The sequence below is a fragment of the Cebus imitator genome, unplaced genomic scaffold (genome assembly GCF_001604975.1).
Source record: "Cebus imitator isolate Cc_AM_T3 unplaced genomic scaffold, Cebus_imitator-1.0 Scaffold687, whole genome shotgun sequence".
Classification (NCBI taxonomy): Eukaryota; Metazoa; Chordata; class Mammalia; order Primates; family Cebidae; genus Cebus; species Cebus imitator.
In genome coordinates, this window is record NW_016108002.1 from 41785 (window position 1) to 63071 (window position 21287).

Consider the following 21287-nt stretch of genomic DNA (forward strand, 5'->3'; position numbering starts at 1 on the left):
TTACCAGTGATTTGTGGAGACTGGAAGTAGAGTTGATTTCAGTGAGTTGCAATAGATTCTGCATAGCACCTACCTGAAAAACAGGTTACTAATTGCACATTGTTTTATCACAATGTTTAAATGATAAACCAGGATATGTTGCTGAATAGGAGATCAAGTAACATCCTTCAAAATAAATAATAACTATGCCAAGAAAGCAAAATTAAAGCTCTTTCTTACACTGCTAAATAAATTACAATAAAGATTATTGAGGGAAAATAGCTTTCTTGATTATGTATTTAAACTCTAAGTACTTCGTATCAAAGATGGTATGTTTAACAAAAATGAAAAAAATGTTTAATGACTTACAGATGACACTGAAATATCTGAGGAACAAATGAATACATGACTGAGTTCTTGGATCACTCAATTAAAATTACTTTTAGCATTTATTCTTTATGCTTTTTTATTTTTTTATTTTTTTCATCAAACCAGGGGAAAGCACAAACATAGTCCTCCACTACCACAAATTATGCAGTCGAGTTTCCCACATTTGGGGAAATCGCAGGAGTCAGCACGTCCGGAGTGCAATGGATAAGGCTTGCCCTGGGAAAACCAGCTTCGTGATCATTATAACTCCCCTGCCAGGTAAATATAGTATTTATTGTTTAAAAATGTAAATAAATGAAAATTTTAGTGTATTAAAAATATTGTTAAACAGACATTTAGGCAGTTATTAATATATTTTTACTACAGTAGATATCATTTACTATGTCTACTCTAAGAACAGCAACATTTGTTTTCAACTCAATTTCCTTCAAAAAATATTCTGCATGGACACTTCACATAATTAGAAATTAATAAGTTACATAAGTGGGATTAATTACTTCTATAATAAACAAATGGTTATTACATAATAAGCAAACGTTTAAAGTGATTAAAAAGTTAGAAAAAGATGTATCAATAATGAATTGCAGGTCAGGCACAGTGGTTCACAGCTGTAATCTCTGCACTTTCAAAGGCAGAGGGAGGCATCTAAAACTGTTCTAAACACATACACACACACACACGCGCGCACACACACACACACACACACACACACACAGAGAGAGAGAGAGAGAGAAAGGCTGCTGCACCTGACTTTAAAATAATAAAGTGGGACAAATGTTCAAAATAGTGAAGGAAAGTCCTTTTAATATTTGCGAACTTTATTCATTTTTAAAAATTATATATTTCATATATAATTACAAAGAAGAGAAACATCTGAAGAGACTGGAGGAAGAAAAGTGCTCATTTTAGAGACCTAGATTTACCACCCTGCATTGTCACTTCAAAGTTAGTTGATTCACCTCTCTGGAGTCTGCTTCCTCATCTGTAACACCTAAAACATCTGGAGTGTGCCTGTCAAGTGCCAAGCTTACAGCACACATTCAGCAGATTAGCAGAGTTTTATGAAACAACATGGACGATACCTAAATCAAGTTTAGCTCTGTAGCATTTAGAGATTCTATAATATGATATTTTGAAAGACTAGATGAGATGCATGTGTGAAAGTACAATGTGAATTCGATAAGGAATAAGACATGGACCTAGAAAAGGAGCATGTAGCTATACTGCAGAATGGAAATTAAGTTCATTCAATACAGAGTGCATCAGGTTATGATTTAGATGGTTTCAAAGTTGTGTCCCAGAGAGAAAGAAAGAAAAAAAGAAAGAAGAAAGAAAAAGAAGAAAGAAAGAAGAAAGAAAAGAAAGAAAGAAANAAAGAAAAGAAAGAAAGAAAGAAAGAAGAAAGAAAGAAAGAAAGAAAGAAAGAAAGAAAGAAAGAAAGAAAGAAAGAAAGAAAGAAAGAAAGAAAGAAAGAAAGAAAGAAAGGCAGGCTAGATCATCTTACTAATACCTATGTGAAAAGACCATAAGCATGTTTGAATGGTGTGCCTGAAAGTGATGAGGAGAATAGAATCAAGTTGAAAACCACACTTCAGGGTATTATCCAGGAGAAATTCCGCAACCTAGCAAGACAGGGTAACATTCAAATTCAGGAAATACACAGAATACCATGAAGATACTCATCGAGAATAACAACCCCAGACACAATCAGCAGAGTTACAAGGTTGAAATGAAGGAAAAATGTTAAAGTGCCAGAGAGCAAAAGTGGCTCACCCACAAAGGGAAGCCCATCAAACTAAAAGTGGATCTCTCTGCAGAAACTTTGTAAGCCAGAAGAGAATGAAGGCCAATATTCAATATTCTTTTTTTTCCTGTTATACTTTTTTTAATTGCATTTTAGGTTTTGGGGTACATGTGAAGAACATGCAAATTGTTGCATAGGAACACACATGGCAGTTCTCCCTATCACTTATATCTGGCATTTCTCCCCATGCTATCCCTCCCATTCTATCCCTGCCCAACTCCCCAGCCCACTGTTCCTCCCCTATTTCCACTCAACACACCCCAGTGTGTGATGCTTCCCTCTCTGTCTCCATGTGTTCTCATTGTTCAACACCCACCTATGAGTAGAACATGTGGCATTTGATTTTCTGCTCTTGCATCAGTTTGCTGAGAATGCCTTTAAAGTTCATCCATTTCCCTACAAAGGATATGGATACAAACTCAGCGTTGTTGATGGCTGCATAATATTCCATGATGTATATGTGCCACATTTTCCCTATCCAGTCTATTCTCAATGGGCATTTGGGTTGGTTCCAGGTCTTTGCTATTATAAACAGTGCTGCAATGAATATTTGTGTCCATGTGTCGTTATAGTAGAATGATTTATAATCCTTTGAATATATACCCAGTAATGGGATTGCTGGGTCAAATGGAATTTCTATTTCTAGGTCCTTGAGGAATCGCTACATTGTTCTTCCACATTGACAGAACAAATTTACACTCCAATAAACAGTGTAAAAGTGTTCCTATTTCTCCACATTCTCTCTCCACCTATTGTCTCCAGATTTTTGAATGATCGCCGTTCTAACTGGTGTGAGATGGTGTCTCAATGTAGTTTTGATTTGCATTTCTCTGATGACCAGTGATGATGAGCATTTTTTCATATGTTTGTTGGCCTCATGTATGTCTCTTTTTGTAAAGTGTCTGTTTATATCCTTCGCCCACTTTTGAATAGCCTTGTTTGTTTTTCCCTTGTAAATCTGTTTTAGTTCTTGTAAATTCTGGATATCAGCCCTTTGTCAGATGGGTAAACTGCAAAATTTTTTTCCCATTCTGTTGGTTGCTGATTCACTCTAATGACTGTTTCTTTTGCTGTGCAGAAGCTGTGGAGTTTGATTAGGTCCCATTTGTCTATTTTGGCTTTTGTCGTTAATGCTTTTAGTGTTTTGGTCATGAAGCCCTTGCCTATGCCTATGTCCTGAATGGTTTTGCCTAGATTTTCTTCTAGGGTTTTTATGGTGTTAGGTCTTATGTTTAAGTCTTTAATCCATCTGGAGTTAATTTTAGTGTAAGGTGTCAGGAAGGGGTCCAGTTTCTGCTTTCTGCACATGGCTAGCCAGTTTTCCCAACACCATTTATTAAACATAGAATCATTTCCCCATTGCTTGTTTTTGTCAGGTTTGTCAACGATCTGATGGTTGTAGATGTGTTGTGTTGCCTCCAAGGCCTCTGTTTTGTTCCATTGGTCTATATCTCAGTTTTGGTACGAATATCATACTGTTTTGATTACTGTGGCCTTGTAATATACTTTGAATCCCGGTAGTGTGATGTCTCCCACTTTGTTCTTTTTGCTTAGAATTCACTTGCCTATGTGGGCTCTCTTTTGGTTCCATATGAAATTTAAGGTGTTTTTTTCCAATTCTATGAAGATCTTTCATAGCTGGACGGTGATAGCATTGAATCTGTAAATTACTTTGGGAAAAATGGCCACTTTCACAATATTGATTCTTCCTAACCATGAACATGGAATTCTTCTCCATATGTTTGTGTCCTTTCTTATTTTGTTGAGCCGTGGTTTGTAGTACTCCTTGAAGAGGTCCTTTACATTCCTCGTTAGTTGTATTCCCAGGTATTTTATTCACTTTGTAGCAATTTTGAATGGTAGTTAGTTCTTGATTTGGCTCTCTTTAAGTCTGTTATTGGTGTATAGGAATGCTTGTGATTTTTGCACATTAATTTTGTATCTTGACACTTTGCTGAAGTTACCTATCAGTTTGGGAGATTTTGGGCTAAGACGATGGGGTCTTCTAGATATACAATCATGTCATCTGCAAATAGAGACAATTTGACTTCCTTCTTTCCTGTTTGAATATGCTTGCTTGCTTGCTTGTTTTTTTTTTTTTTTTTTTTTTTTTTTTTTCTTGCCTGATTGCTCTGGCTAGAACTTCCAATACTATATTGAATAGGAGTGGTGAGAGAGGGCATCCTTGTCTAGTGCCAGATTTCAAAGGGAATGCTTTCAGTTTTTACCCATTCACTATGATATTGGCTGTTAGTTTGTCATAAATTGCTTTTATTATTTTGAGATAAGTTTTTAGCATAAAGCACTGTTGAATATTGTCAAAGGCCTTCTATGCCTCAATTTAGATGATCACGTGGTTTTTGTCTTTGGTTGTGTTTATGTGGTGAATTACATTTATAGACATGTATGTTGAACCAGCCTTGCATCATTGGGATGAATTCTGCTTGATCATGGTGGATAAGCTTTTTGATGTGCTGTTGCAATCGGCTTGCCAGTATTTTATTGAAGATTTTTGCATCTATGTTCATCATGGATATCGGCCTGAAGTTTTCTTTTCTTGCTGAGTCTCTGCTGTGTTTTTGTATCCAAATGATGTGGCCTCATAAAATGATTTGGGAAGGACTCCCTCTTTTTGGATTATTTGGAATTGTTTCAGAAGGAATGGTGCCAGCTCTTCTTTGTGTGTCTGGTAGAATTCAGCTATGAACCCATCTGGACCTGAGATTTTCTTGGGTGGTAGGCTCTTAATTGCAGTCTCAACTTCAGACCTTGTTATTGGCCTATTCAGGGTTTTGACTTCTTCCCGGTACATGCTTGGGAGGATGCAAGTGTCCAGGAATTTATCCATTTCTTCCACATTTACTAGTTTATGTGAATTGAGTTGTTTGTAATCATCTCTGATGATGGTTTGAATTTCTCTGGAATCTGTGGTGATATCCCCTTTATTATTTTTGTATTACATCAATTTGATTATTCTCTCTTTTCTTTTTATTAATCTGGCTAGTGGTCTATTTCTTTTCAAAAAGCCAGCTCCTGGATTTATTGATTTTTTGAAGGTATTTTTGTGTCTCTATCTCCTTCAGTTCTGCTCTGATCTTAGTTATTTCTTGTCTTCTGCTAGGTTTTGGGTTTTGTTGATCTTGCTTCTCTAGCTCTTTCAATTTTGACAATAGGGTGTCAATTTTACATCTCTACTTCCTTCCCATGTGTGTGTTTATTACTGTATATTTTCCTCTACAGACTACTTTAAATGTGTCCCATCTATCTTTGCTTATTATTTTCTGTTGACACCACCATGAAAAAAGTGCCTTTCACCAACTGAAGTGATTCTGAGGCCTCCCCAGCCATGTGGCATATGTTCAATTAAACCTCTTCTTCTTTCCAGCCTTGGGTTTGTCTTTACCAGCAGCATGAAAACAGACTAATACCGCAAACATAGCTGAAAAACACACACCCTCATTCACTACATTGTGAGCAACGAGACTAGAAGAAAGAAGAGAAAAACTACATCATTTCAGGAAGCCTAGACCCACATGTTTCCCAATCCAAGGCTTCACACCACTTTTGAGTCTCTGCTGTCTGGCATCTTTAAGCTTACACTGCATTCCCTAGTGCCTGGTGTGGAAGCCAGGGTTGCAGAGAGCTGGCACCCTTCCCAGCACCTAAAGCTTCTTATCCTGCCACAGCCAATGTGTCCTGCTATGCTCAAAGGCTGAACACAACAGTCATTTCCACATGTAACTCTTTCTGCTCTGTGACTGATTCACTCATAGCAAAAATGACCTCCAGGTCCATAGGACAAGCTGAGCCCCTCTGTAAGGCTGAGGGGATGAAATGAGAGCAGACAGCCTCAGTAAATATTGGGCAAAAATAACACTGATTATAAAGGTTTATGGCTGATGAAGTAATCACCTAAGGATTCTGTGACAGAGGTGATATGGATCAGCAGTAGCCTTATATTATTAAATCATGCCTATGTAAGAAAGTTTTGTTTGTTTGTTTGAGATGGAGTCTCCCTTTGTTACTCAGAATGGAGTGTTGTGGACCAGTCTCAGCTGATTGTAACCTCCTGTGTTCAAGCAATTTTTGCCTCAGCCTCCTGAATAGGTGGCATTACAGGTTCATGTCACCATGCCTGGGTAATTTTTGTGTTTTTAGTAGAGACAAGGTTTCAACATGTTGGTCATGCGGGTCCAGAACTCCTGACTTTGTGATCCTCCTGCCTCAGTGTCCCAAAGTGCTGAGAGTAGAGGCATGACACATTGCATCCAGACTTAATAAAGCTTCTTAAAACCCAAGTGAATGGTCTTCAGGGAGCTATGTATAGCAGAATATGTAGAGTTTGATAAAAATTCTGTGCATATAAAGGTGTAACCCCATAATTTAAAATTGAAAATATATGGTAATTTTAAAAAGCAAACTTTTTGAGTGTTTTGAGTTTCTGAATTTAATAGTGTGTCAGAAATTTAACTTATTAAATAAAACATATTTCCAGTTAACCTAAGAATGAAGTTATAAACATTATTGCTTAGGCATTTCTAACTAAATGATTTTATGATTCACTAATACTGCACAACAGACTCTAGTCTAGAGAGGTAGTGGTTTATTTAAGTTAACTAAGAGCTAGATAATGAAAAATTGAAAGAAAATTAATTGATATACCAGTGTTACTCTTTAGCATGTTTTACTTGGAATAATGACTTTCAGATTTTTTTTTGAGAATGAGTCTCACTCTGTCCACAAGGTTGAAGTGCAATGGTCCCATCTCAGTGCACTGCAATCTCCACCTCCCAGTTTCAAGTAATTCTCCTGTTTCAGCTTCCAGGGTAGCTGAGATTACAGGCACACACCACCACACCTGGCTAACTTTTTGTATTTGTAGCGGAGACATGATTTTAGCATATTCTCTAGGTTGGCCTCAACTCCTGAGCTCAGACAATCCATACACCCCAGCCTCCCAAAGTGCTGGGATTACAGAAATGAGCCACTGCATCCAGTTGATTATTTTATTAAAAATACTTATCCTGAAAGATAAGTTTTTTGATTCAGGATTTTCTTTCTCTGAGGTGTTTCTGCCTTCATGAAGACAAGTGCAACACATCAGGTAGTCCTTTATCTACATTTGTGGGGTAGGAATGGAGGGTGCCTCATACTCTTTTTGACTGAGGCTTCCTAGCAAAAACAAACAGACACTATTTCAGTGTTTCCTGTAATTCAAAATTAAAGAAACACCCTTTTTTAAAAAAATGTAGTGTTATCCAAAAATAAAACTGGAGCTTAAAGAAACAGTCTAGTGCTCACTAGTATACACTTAGATTGGTATATGTGAATAAAATAATAACACGAGCAAAAAAAAAAAAAGGTTTTGCCATTATTTATTTTAATTCTGCAATGCTTAAAATGTCACTGATAACAAATAGTTTGGATGGTTTTAGTTCTGTTCACAAGCATTAATTATGGGTGAATTTTCTGAAGCTGTAAGGATGGATTAATGCATTTTAAATCTAATAGTGAGTTCTGTTCAGCCTAGTCCAGTTTCAAGAGCAGACCAACTAAGAATCAAAATGTATCAATTTTATTTTCCACATATTTCAACATGTACTCCATCCCTTGTGCTGATCCCCAGATTTTCTTCAGGACTTCACACTCTCTCTCATTGACCAGTTTCAACTCTCTCTTCATGTTGTAGCACTCAAGAGCTTTGGAATTCTCCAGAACAAATGAATTGCATGAGGTAACCTCTTTAATTCTAACCGTAACTTCTTGTGTGAAAGTTTCAGGCCAAAACACCTGAGAGACCAGGCCTTTGGCACATGCTTCTTGTGTTTTCATCTTCCACCCACTGATCAGCATTTAATTGGCAGCAGCTCTTCCCATTATTTTTGGAAAAGTAATTGTGGAACAGCCACCTGGACCCTGTCCAAGCCTTGTGTAAGGGGTTTGAAACCAAGCCTTCTCATTAGTCCAAACCACATCACAGAGAGACAGTATAGATGCACTTAGTTCAATGGCTGGGCCATTGACTGATACAATGATAGGTTTCTGAAACTCAGTAAAAGTATTCACAAAGTTTTTGATGGCGTCCACTAGTTTAACACTAGCTCTTTTTCTATTATATTTTAAATGCTTCACAAAGTTATCAAAATCAAGAACACAGCAAAAGACACTGCCAACTGCACTGAGCAGCACAAACTTGCTGTCATCAGCAGTAGCTCTAACCAGAGCACTCTGTATTTCATTCATTACTTCTCCATTCATTGTGTTATTATATGTTGATCTGGCTGATAGTAAGATCTGGGTGAAACCATCTTTCTTCCTCACTCCAATGTCTCTGTATATGCTGGCACTTTCCATTAGCCTCACACTGAAACGCACCCTCTTGTCAAAAGGCTGGTGTCTTCCATTATCCATATCTTTTCTCTTTTTGCCTCTCATGGTTGAAAAGATATTGGTCTTTGTTTTTCAATTTGCTGTTAACAAATCTATGAATGGCACTGTGTCCACTGCTCTACCAATCGCTGAGTAAAATAAGTCTCTCCCACTTTCTATGCACTGTTGGGGTAGAAGTTGTATGAAGCAACAGCCATAGCACTTGCTTTGTCTCTCTGTGCTTATTCCCTGGTGGGACATTTCATGCACTGACCCACGGTGCCTCCATGCAGGGATAGATAACCGCAAGAGAAAGCAGCTTAATCCATGGCTCCCACACTCTCATGTAATGTAGAAAGCTTTCTAGGGAACCATTACTATTTCATTTGTGGTTGCTATGACAACTAAATTTAACATTCTAAAGTTATAAAACTTAAAGTCACACTAGTTTATCTCCAGTAGCACATCAGAATTACAATTTTATACCTCAATGCCCATCATTTTAGTTATTGAGTTCTCAGATTTACATTTGCATGCATTTTGTGTCAAAAACAATAAGATAGCAATAGCTTTTTGAAGTACATTTGTCTATTTTAATCATGTAAAAATTGTGTAGCTGTGTATGGTTAAAAAGTTTTATAGCTTCTATAACTTCCTATGTATGCATCTTAACTTTCACCTTTTTCTTCATACAGCTGTCTAGTGTCCTTTTGTTTCACCCTTACATAACTCATGAAGCATTTTCCTAAATGTCTTGCAGTTTTAACAAACTTTCACAGCATCTATGTGGGAATGTCGTAATTGATGGAGAGTTGTTTTAGAAATAAAATTTCTGTTTGTAAGTTTTTCCTGTCAACACTTGAAATATACTAGCCCAATGTAGTGTTGTTGTTGTTGCTGTTTTAATTAGAGCATCTGGAATATATATCCTAAATGCTTTTTGGGCTCTCATGTTTCTGATAAGAAATCTTTGGTTTATCTATGAGGGTCCTTTGTATATTTCTGTAACATTTTTTTTGAGTCATACAAGATGGTACCATACTAAATTTCAATGTATTAGACACCAACTTACTTTAATTATTATAAGTTAACTAATTAAAAATCTTTCCACTTAAAATAAGTGTATTCAATTCACTCTTGCCTGGACTTTACATATGTAAAACATTAGTTTTCTCAGTTTTAATCGTATGTACAACAAGTTCAGTTCAAAACAGGACTCTAACTAACAAAAACGGTGCTAGAAGTATAAATATCTGTTTCTGTCTTTAGTAAATAGTAATGATTGCTTTGCCTATATTCACAGTTTTATTATGAAAGGAGTCATTGAGATGATGTATTTAAAATTGCTGTGAGCAGCATAAATCCCTATCTGGCTTATCTAAAATTAAAGACAACTTAAACACCATCTTAGGGGTGGATTACAAAAATTGGAGCACATTAAATCTGTTTTTTTTTTTTTTTTTTTTTGAGACAGAGTTTCTCTCTTGCTACCCAGGTTGGAGTGCAATGGCAAGATCTTGGCTCACCACAACCTCTGCCTCCTGGGTTCAAGCAATTCTCCTGCCTCAGCCTCCTGAGTAGCTGGGACTACAGGCGTGCGCCACCATGCCCAGATAATTTTTGTATTTTTTAGTAGAGACAAGGATTCACCATGTTGACCAGGGTGGTTTCGATCTCTAGACCTCGTGATCCACCTGCCTTGGCCTCCCAAAGTGCTGGGATTACAGGCCTGAGCCACTGCGCCCAGCCTTAAATCTTAAGTTATATAGCTTAATAGTAAGAATTGAACAGACATTCTTATACTGATGGGTATGTTAGCATGCACAAAGCTAAGTTAACAATACCCTATGTTGTATATTTACATTTTATAAAAAGTAAATTATAAATGAAGAACTATACAGATATAAATGTTCATACAAGGAGATAGTCTCTACCAGAAATATAAAATTGTTAGAAAAAATTTTTTAGTTTATATTATATTTTATATTTGAAAATACAAATTCACCATGCGTATAAATAGTTAAATAAATTAACAACATAAGTCTTCTTAAAGAATACACTTTTTAAAACATATATTTAAAATTTTAATATATTTGCTAAGTAAACCAAATGTAGCAAGAAAAAAACTTTAAGCAGAGAAAAAGAAAAAAAGCCCTCTCCTCTCTCTCCATAGATTCCACAGGACAATTAAAGTTCTGACATTTTAAGCAGTGAGTTTACCCAGAAACTCTTAAAATGTGATTCAGAATATCCTCAAACTGAGAAACATGTTAAACTACTTGATGAAAAAATAAAAAGCACAGTCAATTTTTTGTAAATGACATAATAAAATGTTAAGATATTATTAATGAACAAATATACACTTATACATTAAAATAATCACTGTTTATTGTTGTGTTTAAACTAGTATTAGTTTGAAATTTCTTACACAGCTAATAGCTAATGCTATAATTAGTTCAAAACCAGGATAAATAGTAGGAAGTAAACTACAGCCTGAAAAAGCCTACTCACTTCTTCTACATTGCTTGAAATTTTGGATGCAGGAAAGATGAAATAATTAATCAATTTCTACTAGGTTGAAAGAACACATAAGATATTACTACAAAGTATAGTGTGGAAAAACATGTCCTTTCAGCGGAAATAGTTCTAAGTTTGTTTAAAATAATTTAACATATTATATCTTTCAGTAATTATACTTTTTTGTAAAAATAATCCTCACAAAAATAATATGTATAATTTAATAAGTGTAGTCACTTTTCTAGATAAGATGTTATAAAATGATTTTTAAAAGCTGAGAATTTTACACAAGTAAAATTCTAAATTTACTTTTCAAAGCATATGTAAAAATAAATTTATTTTCATAGAAACAGAGTGCATTAAAATTATATTTTTAGTGAATTATAAGACATATAAAGAAACTCATCAAAAATATGAGATATATATATATATATATATATATATATATATATATATATATATACATATATATAAGTTTTGCAAGATGGATTTTTTCTATGGAAATTCATTCAAAAACTATGTGAAGTGTTTTTTTTTCTGTATTTCCAACACTTTGGAAGGCCAGAATTCATCTTCCCTGAGGTGTTTTTTTCACTTCAGATCAAAATTTTAAAATAAGCCTGGCCAACAGACTAAAACCCAACTCTACTAAAAATACAAAAACTTGGTCAGGTATGGTAGCACATGGCTATATTTCCATCTAATTGAGAGGCTGAGAAAAGAAAACAACTTGTATCTGGAAGGCAGGAGGTTGTAGTGAGGCAAGATAATACCACTGCACTACAGCCTGAGCACCCAAGTGAGATTTCATCTTAGAATAAAATAAGTAGGATAAAGTAAGATAAAATAAAATAAGATAAAGTGAAACTCAGTCAAGGAAATTGATTTATATGAGGAAAATTAATACTGCTCATTGATTTTTCATAGGTTTTTAAATCGCTTCTGAATTATAATTACTATATCTCTTAAATAAAGTGAGGCAAACAGTTTACAGTTACTGTAAACTTTTTAGGATTGAAAGGCTTTTAAAAAATGAATTATGCCAAGAAAAAAGAAAGAAAATCAAGATAATGACTCAAAGACATAATACTGGTAGAGCTCAATTACACAGATTTGCTGACAAATATTTATAAGGTCATAATAGCTAGTTCAATACCAAAATTCAAAACTTAATTTAAATGAATGAAACATGTCACAACAGTGATACATTTTCTCCTGAGTTTGAAGCCCAGTGTCTTCCTTGTTACCCCAAGAGGGACATCAAAATCTCAGCTCTTTAACACCCATTTCACATGTGTTTTTAACGCTATCCTGCAAAAGAAAATATAATATAGGTCCAACTTAAAATATGAATATAGAAAAAGATGGGGAGTAAAAACAATAGGGAATCTGAGGGATCTCCTGTACAATTTTTCCAAACCTTTCAAGTTGCCTTTTGTTTTTTCATTAGAAATCTCTAGAATAGATGATATCAGCAATTTTGCTCTAACAAGACAAAAACAAATTTGTTTTTCACAACCGTGGGGAAAAGAGGTTATTGTGACATTGAGTGGAAGAGGCCAGAAATGCTGGTCAACATCTTACAATGCACAGAAAATGCTCTCACAATGAAAAATTATCTAAAAATAAAATTTCAAAAGTCAGGATTTGAAAATACTGTTCAATAGGTAATCTTTGTCACCTACTAGAATAAGAATGCTCATCTGAATCACAATCAGTTTAGAAATCTATTATTACAGAACTCTGGGTAAGAAAAAAACCCACAAACTTTGTTCCTCTGTTCTAAACCTAATAAACCATACCATCCAAGCATTACAATAGGTGTAGCTTTACTTTTAGTAGAGTCTTCATACAAGATGTTCACCAACTCTTGGTTAACAGCCACTGTTCAAAGAATAATTGGAATATAAGTTCTGATATTATAATCTATGTTACCCCTAGGGTGTTGTATTGAATGCATATGGAGATGGCTAATCATTATGGCAAGAAGCAAAGGAGGCACGCAGAACATAAAATTTTATATTGGCTATTCCACATTTGTGGTTGGTTGCCTGTGTTTTATTTTGTCATATCACTGCAATGTGGCATGCGTATCTGCCTGATTACATTTTCTATGCAATAAACTTCTCCAGGGCAGAAACAGTATTGTTTATTTCTGTGTGACAAACCAAAGACAGAGGAAAGCACATAGAAATCTGTTAGATGTTTGTAAAATAATGGTATTTTGCTCTGTGACTACAGTATTAGGATTTTTGGAGCTTTTGTTTTTGCTCCTCCTCCTTTCTTCCACAAGCTACTGTGAATAGTTATATTTATTGTTAATAATTCTTATTCCATCATGTTATCTCATGTAATTTGCAACAATGTATTATTCTCACAAGAGATACTGAATCATAGGAAGGCTGAGTAACTTATTCCTCTGAAGTGATTTATATGGCAGAGGACTTATTTATCTTATCTCCTGTCTACTTGATCAAACTTTACAATATTACCTAAGTGTGTGTTATTATTTTGTTATTCTTTTAAATAACTTTTCTGTGAACTCTGTTATAATAGCCCATGTTTGAAATAAGCAATAATAGTAAAAATTAGAAGTAAAATGCTTTGAAAAAAAGAAATATAAAATAATTCATACCTTTTATTTTCAGTTACTTTTAGTGTTTGTTTTAATTTATTTCAATATATTTCTAAAGTCAAAGTAGTAAATCCCTGACTTATTTTGGCATTTAGAGCCTTGTTATTACCCTAAATAATTTATCTGAATATTTTTATTAATGAAGACAAACCAGAATCCAGTAAGAGAAGAGGCAGAAAAGATTACTATATTAGGGTCATAAAACACCTTCAAATCATCTTTGTTTATTTAGCTATTTTCAAACTACAATACTATATACTGAGATAATTTTGGTAATAGTTAAGGTAAAATTCAGGTGGATGATTATTTCAGTTTTATAAGAACTTCAATACATTACCTAAACACTAAGCAGAAAATGGCTTAATTTAAGGAATATTGCATTAAGTGTGATTAGACACAAGTTATAAAGACCAAGTATTGCATGTTTTTTTTCATGTGGGAAATAAACAAGTTGATTTCATGGAGGCAGAAAATATCATGGCAGGTCATTGTAGGCTGGGAAAGACATTAAGCAAACACATAAATGAGTAAGTTAATAGGTTAAAATACAGTGAGAAGAAATAGTTTATAAAGGTTGATTGTAGAGCAGGGAGATTATAGCTATAAATAACTATTATATATTTCAAAATAATGAGAAGTTTCTATTTCAAACATTCTGGACAAATAAATACTACATCTCTGCAATGACTAATATACCAATTATCAAGATGCTAATTAAGACTTTGGTCATTGCTCACTGTGCATATGTATCCAAATATCATTTGAACTTTGTAAATATGTAAAATTATAATGAGCCCAATTAAAAGAATAATAAATGGAGGTTCACTTCAATAAGAAAATTTACTAAATCAGGCCATTTCTGAATTGTAAAAAGCTCTTTCTCTCAATACTCTGGGACTTTGTGGTCTAAATTCTGAGTTTGGAAGTGCTTGCAACATGTTCTTGGGCAGACCGAAGCAATGGCACAAAACCCACATATGCCACTCTTCAACACTGGGTGGAAATTTTGATCCACAAAACTCCTGGATGCCATGAAACAGTATGTACAATTGAATGATCATTACAACTGTGCCTTGCCTTGGTGTTTAGACTGCTTGAAGACCATAAAATAATTTTAAAACCTGCAACACCTATAATGCATTGGGTGAATTAAGAAAATAGTCTAATGAGGAAGTGCTCAGAAGAATTCGAAGATAATATGAAAAATATATTACTACAGAAGTGTAAGGATGTGTTCATCCTGTTCAAGAGCAAGTAGTCTCTTATTTTCTAGGATCAAATTTGGAACCACCTCAGGAATTACTGGATCTCACTGTCACATGGGCAATGCCTTTGAAGAACTCCCTATTCACCACCAGCAACCTGCTTGGCTGACTAATATCAGTTTCAGGATGGCAGAACAATGCTACATTTAGCAGGCTTTCATTGAGAACAGAAATGAAAAGACTAATTGAAGGTGGAATGAGCAAATTAGCTCAATGATTGAACTGCAAGCTCTTATTTTATGAGTGACTAAAAATGTTAAACCAGTATGTTTTAAGGGGATTTGTTTGAATTCATGATTAGTAAATAGTAACGAATGTTCTGGAAATGTAGACACAGAAAACTGGACTAACAAGCAGATGAAACTATGTGACACATGTACATTCAAAAAGCTGTGTCACATACTAGCACAGCTGCTTAATAATTAAACTTTAAGAGGTATATTAAGAAAGGACGTGTTGGTAACCATTTAAATAACCCTCTGCAGGATGATTGGGAAATGATTAGAACCAGCAACTAGACATCATGATGTATTCCCTTGAAGTAGCAGCATTATCAATAGGCAGCAGTAATGTAGAGACAGGATTAATCTACACATATTCCTCTTGTACAGTCTAAGGAATAGAAATACCAAAATCTATGCCTAGGCCAGAAGAGAAACATAGATTGCAAATAACTATGGCTGAAACTGAAAGACCCTTAATGTAGCTGAGTTACAATGTACCATTATCAGTAGTGCTGACAGGGTATTTATAGGTCTTGACTAATGTAGACTGCACTTTGCATTTATTACAATCGATACTGATTAAAATAATATAAGAATCAAAACATAATACATTGTGACCAACTTGAACAAACAAATTGCTCTCTTTTAAACTATGCAACACATTTCCTGGCGTTTTGTGTCTAAAAATAACCATAGAGATTTTACATCAAAATAAAACATTATATGAATTATATAAAATCAGAAGAGGCTGATATTTTAACTGAATCCTACAACCAGTAACAAAAGTTTTAAAATAATATAGAAAAAAACTATGACAATTATTTCTTTATAGAAAAATTGTGACGACTGGCAATTTTATCAGAAATCTTGGTGTAATGGTGCTTCAAACTACTGTGGATTCTGATGATATGCACTTCACTGGCATTACATGAAGCAAAGTTTTAGCATCTTTATCTAATGTATTCTACCAAGAAATACCTCAAGCACATAAAATATAATCTTCTTTGCTTCACACATATTGACATAAACAATTTTTGCATATTGGTTTTACTAATTTAGAACTCCTATTATAAATATATTGCTATTCTTTATCTCAACAAGAAATTGGATTACCAAACATTAAATGTGAAGACCATGTGTATAATTCAAATCTGCTTGTCTTTCACATTTTTTCCCATTTTATATTTATTCTGCATATGATTCAACATTCTAGACATCTATGTCCAACTCGTAATTTGTTATCTTTAGGTGTCCATGTGGTTTGGAAGTGGAATCTGCTGAAGCTGATTGTTTTTTCCAACAGTAAATTTCACTACTATTTCCTCAATTCACCAAATCACACCCCAAACATAGGTCTCATCATCTACTTACTGCTACTCCACTTTCTCCAATATTAAATTCTCAACATGTGCTAATTCTAACTCATAAAGAGCTCATGAATCTGTCCACACATATACCCACATTGCAGTTTTCCTAATACAGAACAACCGTAAACTTCTACTGATAATTTTGAATACTTCCTTACTGTGGTCTACTGTTATAGCCAGTGAGACATTTTAAATTTAATCTATCTGTGATCATGTAGTGGTTCATTAAGTCAAACTGAATATGTCACATGATTGCTAAGAAAACAAGTTATGTCAATACTAAGTCTGTACCTACTAGTTACTGTGTTAAAAAAATAATAATTCTATCCTTTAGTCTTGCAAAATGCTTTTTCCTCTCCAAATCTACGTCACAAACTTTCTGTAATATGCTTCAGAGAACTTTGAATTTTTTTTGTTTTTTTTCTTAATGCTTTTTATCCCACCAGGACTGTGTATTCAGTGCTGTATTTCCAAAACCATAATTAACACACATTTAAACTACATTATCTAATTCAAAAAGCTCTATTAAGAAAGGCTTTTAAAAATAAGATTGCTATTGTAACTCACTTTCTGAGGTAATAAAGTCTTAATTAAAGGAAGCTATTTAAATCTTCATTTATTTACCCTTCATCATTAAAGGGAATATCTATTATTCTTTGTAGAAACACTAGTATGTTTGATTATATGGTACTTTTTGGGGAATTACAGGGAATGATACACTATGTGATACAAATGTGTGGTCTCACTCTTCTCAAATTCAAAAATTTCTAAAACTTAATACACACTCTCCTAATGATTTAAGATGTCTGAATATATACTGACTGTTGGCAATTAAAATTACTCTTAGTTTATAATTTTCTTCATCTGTTGAACTGTACATAAAAAGTAACCTCACAGAAGAAACCAACAAGGCTTAATTAGGTTATGACTTAATGGTGGGCACACAGGGTATTTTCAGAGGAATGATAGGCAGCTTTTGAAACAGTCATTGCAAAATTGTGAATGACACAGTGAAAGATAATTCCCCCAAACAGCTTCATTTTATTTCTCTCTCTCTCTCTCTTTTTTTTCCTTGAGATGGAGTTTCACTCTTGTTACCCAGGATGGAGTGCAATGGTGTGATCTTGGCTCATGGCAACCTCTGCCTCCTGGGTTCAGGCAATTCTCCTGCCTCAACCTCCTGCGTAGCTGGGATTACAGGCATGCACCACCATGCCAAGCTAATTTTTTGTATTTTTAGTAGAGACGGGGTTTCACCATGTTGCCCAGGGTGGTCTAGATCTCTTGACCTCGTGATCCACCCTCCTCGGCCTCCCAAAGTGCTGGGATTACAGGCTTGAGCCACCACGCCCGGCTATTCTTATATCCAAACTTGATTTTTTCCCACTTCTATCACAGGCGCCACAGCGCCTGGCCTTCATTTTATTTCTCTACCCCAAGGCACTGTTTCCCATCTCTTGGCTTAGACTGGACCATCTTTAGGAGAAGCTGGTTTACAATATACAAGCTAGAGCAAATATAATAACAACGGTTCCCAAGATATACTTCCCTCTTGACTGGGAACTAGACCAAGAAGCTAGGACCCAGAGGCTACCAAATTTTGACCGTCCCTAAACTGCTAGATTCTACTCTATATTCTGCTATTATGGTCCATGCTAAAGCATTTACCCACATAGAAATGGTTTTCACTAACCTCTGGACTTAAAATCCTCTAATTGACAACTGTCTTAAAAGATTAGAAGCCTTAAGTGGATCAGATGGCAAATTCCCTGCCAGTGGAACAATATGGAGATTAACATGTGTCTACAGAACACATCACATTTCTGATTGCTAGAGGCAGAACTTTCCAAATGAGAAGATATTTAGAGCCTGATATTAACAGTGAAAAAACAAGCTGTGGTATTGCTGTGAAGAAAAAAAAAAAGTGTACATCATAGAGAATTTCCATTTCCAATATGTGGTTACGTTGGCTTAGAAATGCTACATATCTTGATGAAGATAGCATTGAGTCTATAAATTACTTTGGGCAGTGTGGCCATTTTAACAATATTGATTCTTTCAAACTATGAGTATGGAATGTTTTTCCATCTGTTTGTGTCCTCTCTTATTTCCTTTAGCAGTGATTTGTAGTTCTTCTTGAGGAGGTCCTTTGCAGCCTATGTTAGTTGTATTTCTAGGTATTTTATTTCCTTTGTAGAAATTGTGAATGGTAATTCATTCTTGATTTGGCTGTCTTTCAGTCTGTTATTGGTGTATAGCAATGCTTGTGATTTCTGCATATTGATTTTGAATCCCAGCTACCTTAAATTTCATATGGAATCAGAAGACAGCACACATAGGTAAAACAATTCTAAGCAAAAAGAACAAAGTGGGAGGCATCAAGCTACCTGACTTCAGACTATACTACAAGCTTACAGTAATCAAAACACAATAGCACTGGTACATAACAGAGATATAGGTCAATGGAATAGAACAGAGGACTCAGAGACATCACACATCTACAACCATCTGATCTTTGACAAACCTGACAAAAACAAGCAATGGGGAAAGGATTCCCTGTTTAATTAACGATGTTAGAAAAACTGGATAGCCATGTGCAGAAAGCAGAAACTTGACCCCTTCCTGACAACTTACACTAAAATAAACTCCAGATGAATTAAAGATTTGAAAATAAGACCTAATGTCAAAAAAACCCTAGGCGGAAACCTAGGCAAAACGATTCAGCACATAGGCATTAGCAAGGACTTCACGACTAAAACATCAAAAGCATTGGCAACAAAAGCCTAAATAGAAATATTGGATCTAATTAAACACCAGAGTTTCTTTACAGCAAAAGAAACATCCTTAGAGTGAACCAGCAATCAACAGAATGGGAAAACATTTTTTTAATCTACCCATCTGACAAAGGGCTAATATTCAGAATCTACAAGGAACTAAAACAGATTTATGCATGCACAAATACAAAGAAATCAATTCAAAAGTGGGTCAAGGGCATAAACAGACACTTTTCAAAAGAAGACATATATGATGCCAACAAACACATGAAAACATACTCATTATCACTGATCATTAGGTAAATGCAAATCAAAACCACACTGAGATACCATCTCACTTCAGTTCGAATGGCCATCATTAAAAAATCTGGAGACAACAGATGCTGGAGAGGTGGAGAAATAGGAACATTTTTACACTGTTGGTGGGAGTGTGAATTAGTTCCACTATTGTGGAAGATAGTGTGGTGATTCATCAAATGTCTAGAAATAGAAATTCTATTTGACCTAGCAATCCCATTACTGAGTATATATCCAAAGGTTTGTAAATTGTTCTATATAAAGATATATGTACATGTATGTTTATTGTAGAACTGTTTAGAAGAGCAAAGACTTGGAAACAACCCAAGTGCCCATTGATGATAGACTGGACAAGGAAAATATGGTGCATATACATCATGGAATACTGTGCAGCTATAAAAAAGTGACTTGGAACCAACCCAAATGTCCATTGATGATAGACTGGACAAGGGAAATGTTTCATATATACACCATGAAATACTATGCAGTCATAAAAAATGATGAATTTGTATTCTTTGTAGGGACACGGATGAATCTGGATACCATCATTCTCAGTAAACTGATTCAAGAACAGAAAATCCAACACCATGTGTTCTCACTTATAGGTGGCTCTTGAACAATGAGAACACACAGAGACATGGACGAGAGCATCTCACACTGTCTGTTTGGGTGGAATAGGGAATGTACAGTGGCGGTAGGGAGGTTGGGGAGGGAGAACATGGGGAGAAATGCCAGACACGGGTGACTGGGGGGATGGAGGCAGCAAAAAACATTGCCATATGTGTACCTATGAAACAATTGGGCCTGTTCTGCTTAAGTTCTAACCCAGAACCCAAAGCACAATTTTATATGTATGTATATAATTTTGTATTGGGAAATTTAAACATATATATATTTTTATTATGTTTCTAAATATTTAAATATATATTTATATATATGTTATAGAAATATACATAATATTTATATATATTACATATATATAATATATATCTATATATAATGTTATATATATTATATATATAAATATATAGTATATATAAATTTATATATATACATATTATTATATATATAAATTATATTATATATAATATGCATATTACATATATATTATATATAATATATAAATATATATATTTAAAATATATTTATATATACATTTATATATTATATGAATATATATAATATATCATTATATTATATAGAATATGAATATATATAGTATATATGTAAATATATATTATATATAATATATATAATGTATATAAAATATTTATATATATTTTATATACATTATATATAATATATATTATATATAAATATTTATATATATATAATATATATATATAAATATTGTATATATATTTAAATTTCCCAATGCAAAGTTGTAATGGGAGAAAATCTGCATGGCCTTGTGTTTGGTAATCAGTTATTGGCCAGTCCATGAAAAAAAATTTATAATGTAGGTTTTATTATAATATGAAATGTCTACTCTGTAAAAAAATTCTGTTAATATCAGTCACGGTGGCTCAAGCAGGTAATCACAGCATTTTGGAGGCCAAGGAGAAAGGATCACCTTAGGTGAAGAGTTTCAAATCAGCCTGGAAACCATGGTGAAACACTATTTCTACTAAAAATACCGAAAATTTAGGCCAGTTTCTTGAACCCA

The 21287-nt window shown here is 34.3% G+C and overlaps 1 non-coding gene and 1 pseudogene across 1 annotated transcript; both read right to left on the reverse strand.

The window, feature by feature from the left end:
• Positions 1–471: 471 nt before the first annotated feature.
• Positions 472–635, reverse strand: LOC119469514. Its single transcript, XR_005198332.1, has one exon. It is a non-coding gene; the product is annotated as a U1 spliceosomal RNA (small nuclear RNA).
• A 7097-nt stretch (positions 636–7732) lies between these two features.
• Positions 7733–8803, reverse strand: LOC108296159 (annotated as a pseudogene).
• Positions 8804–21287: the final 12484 nt, after the last annotated feature.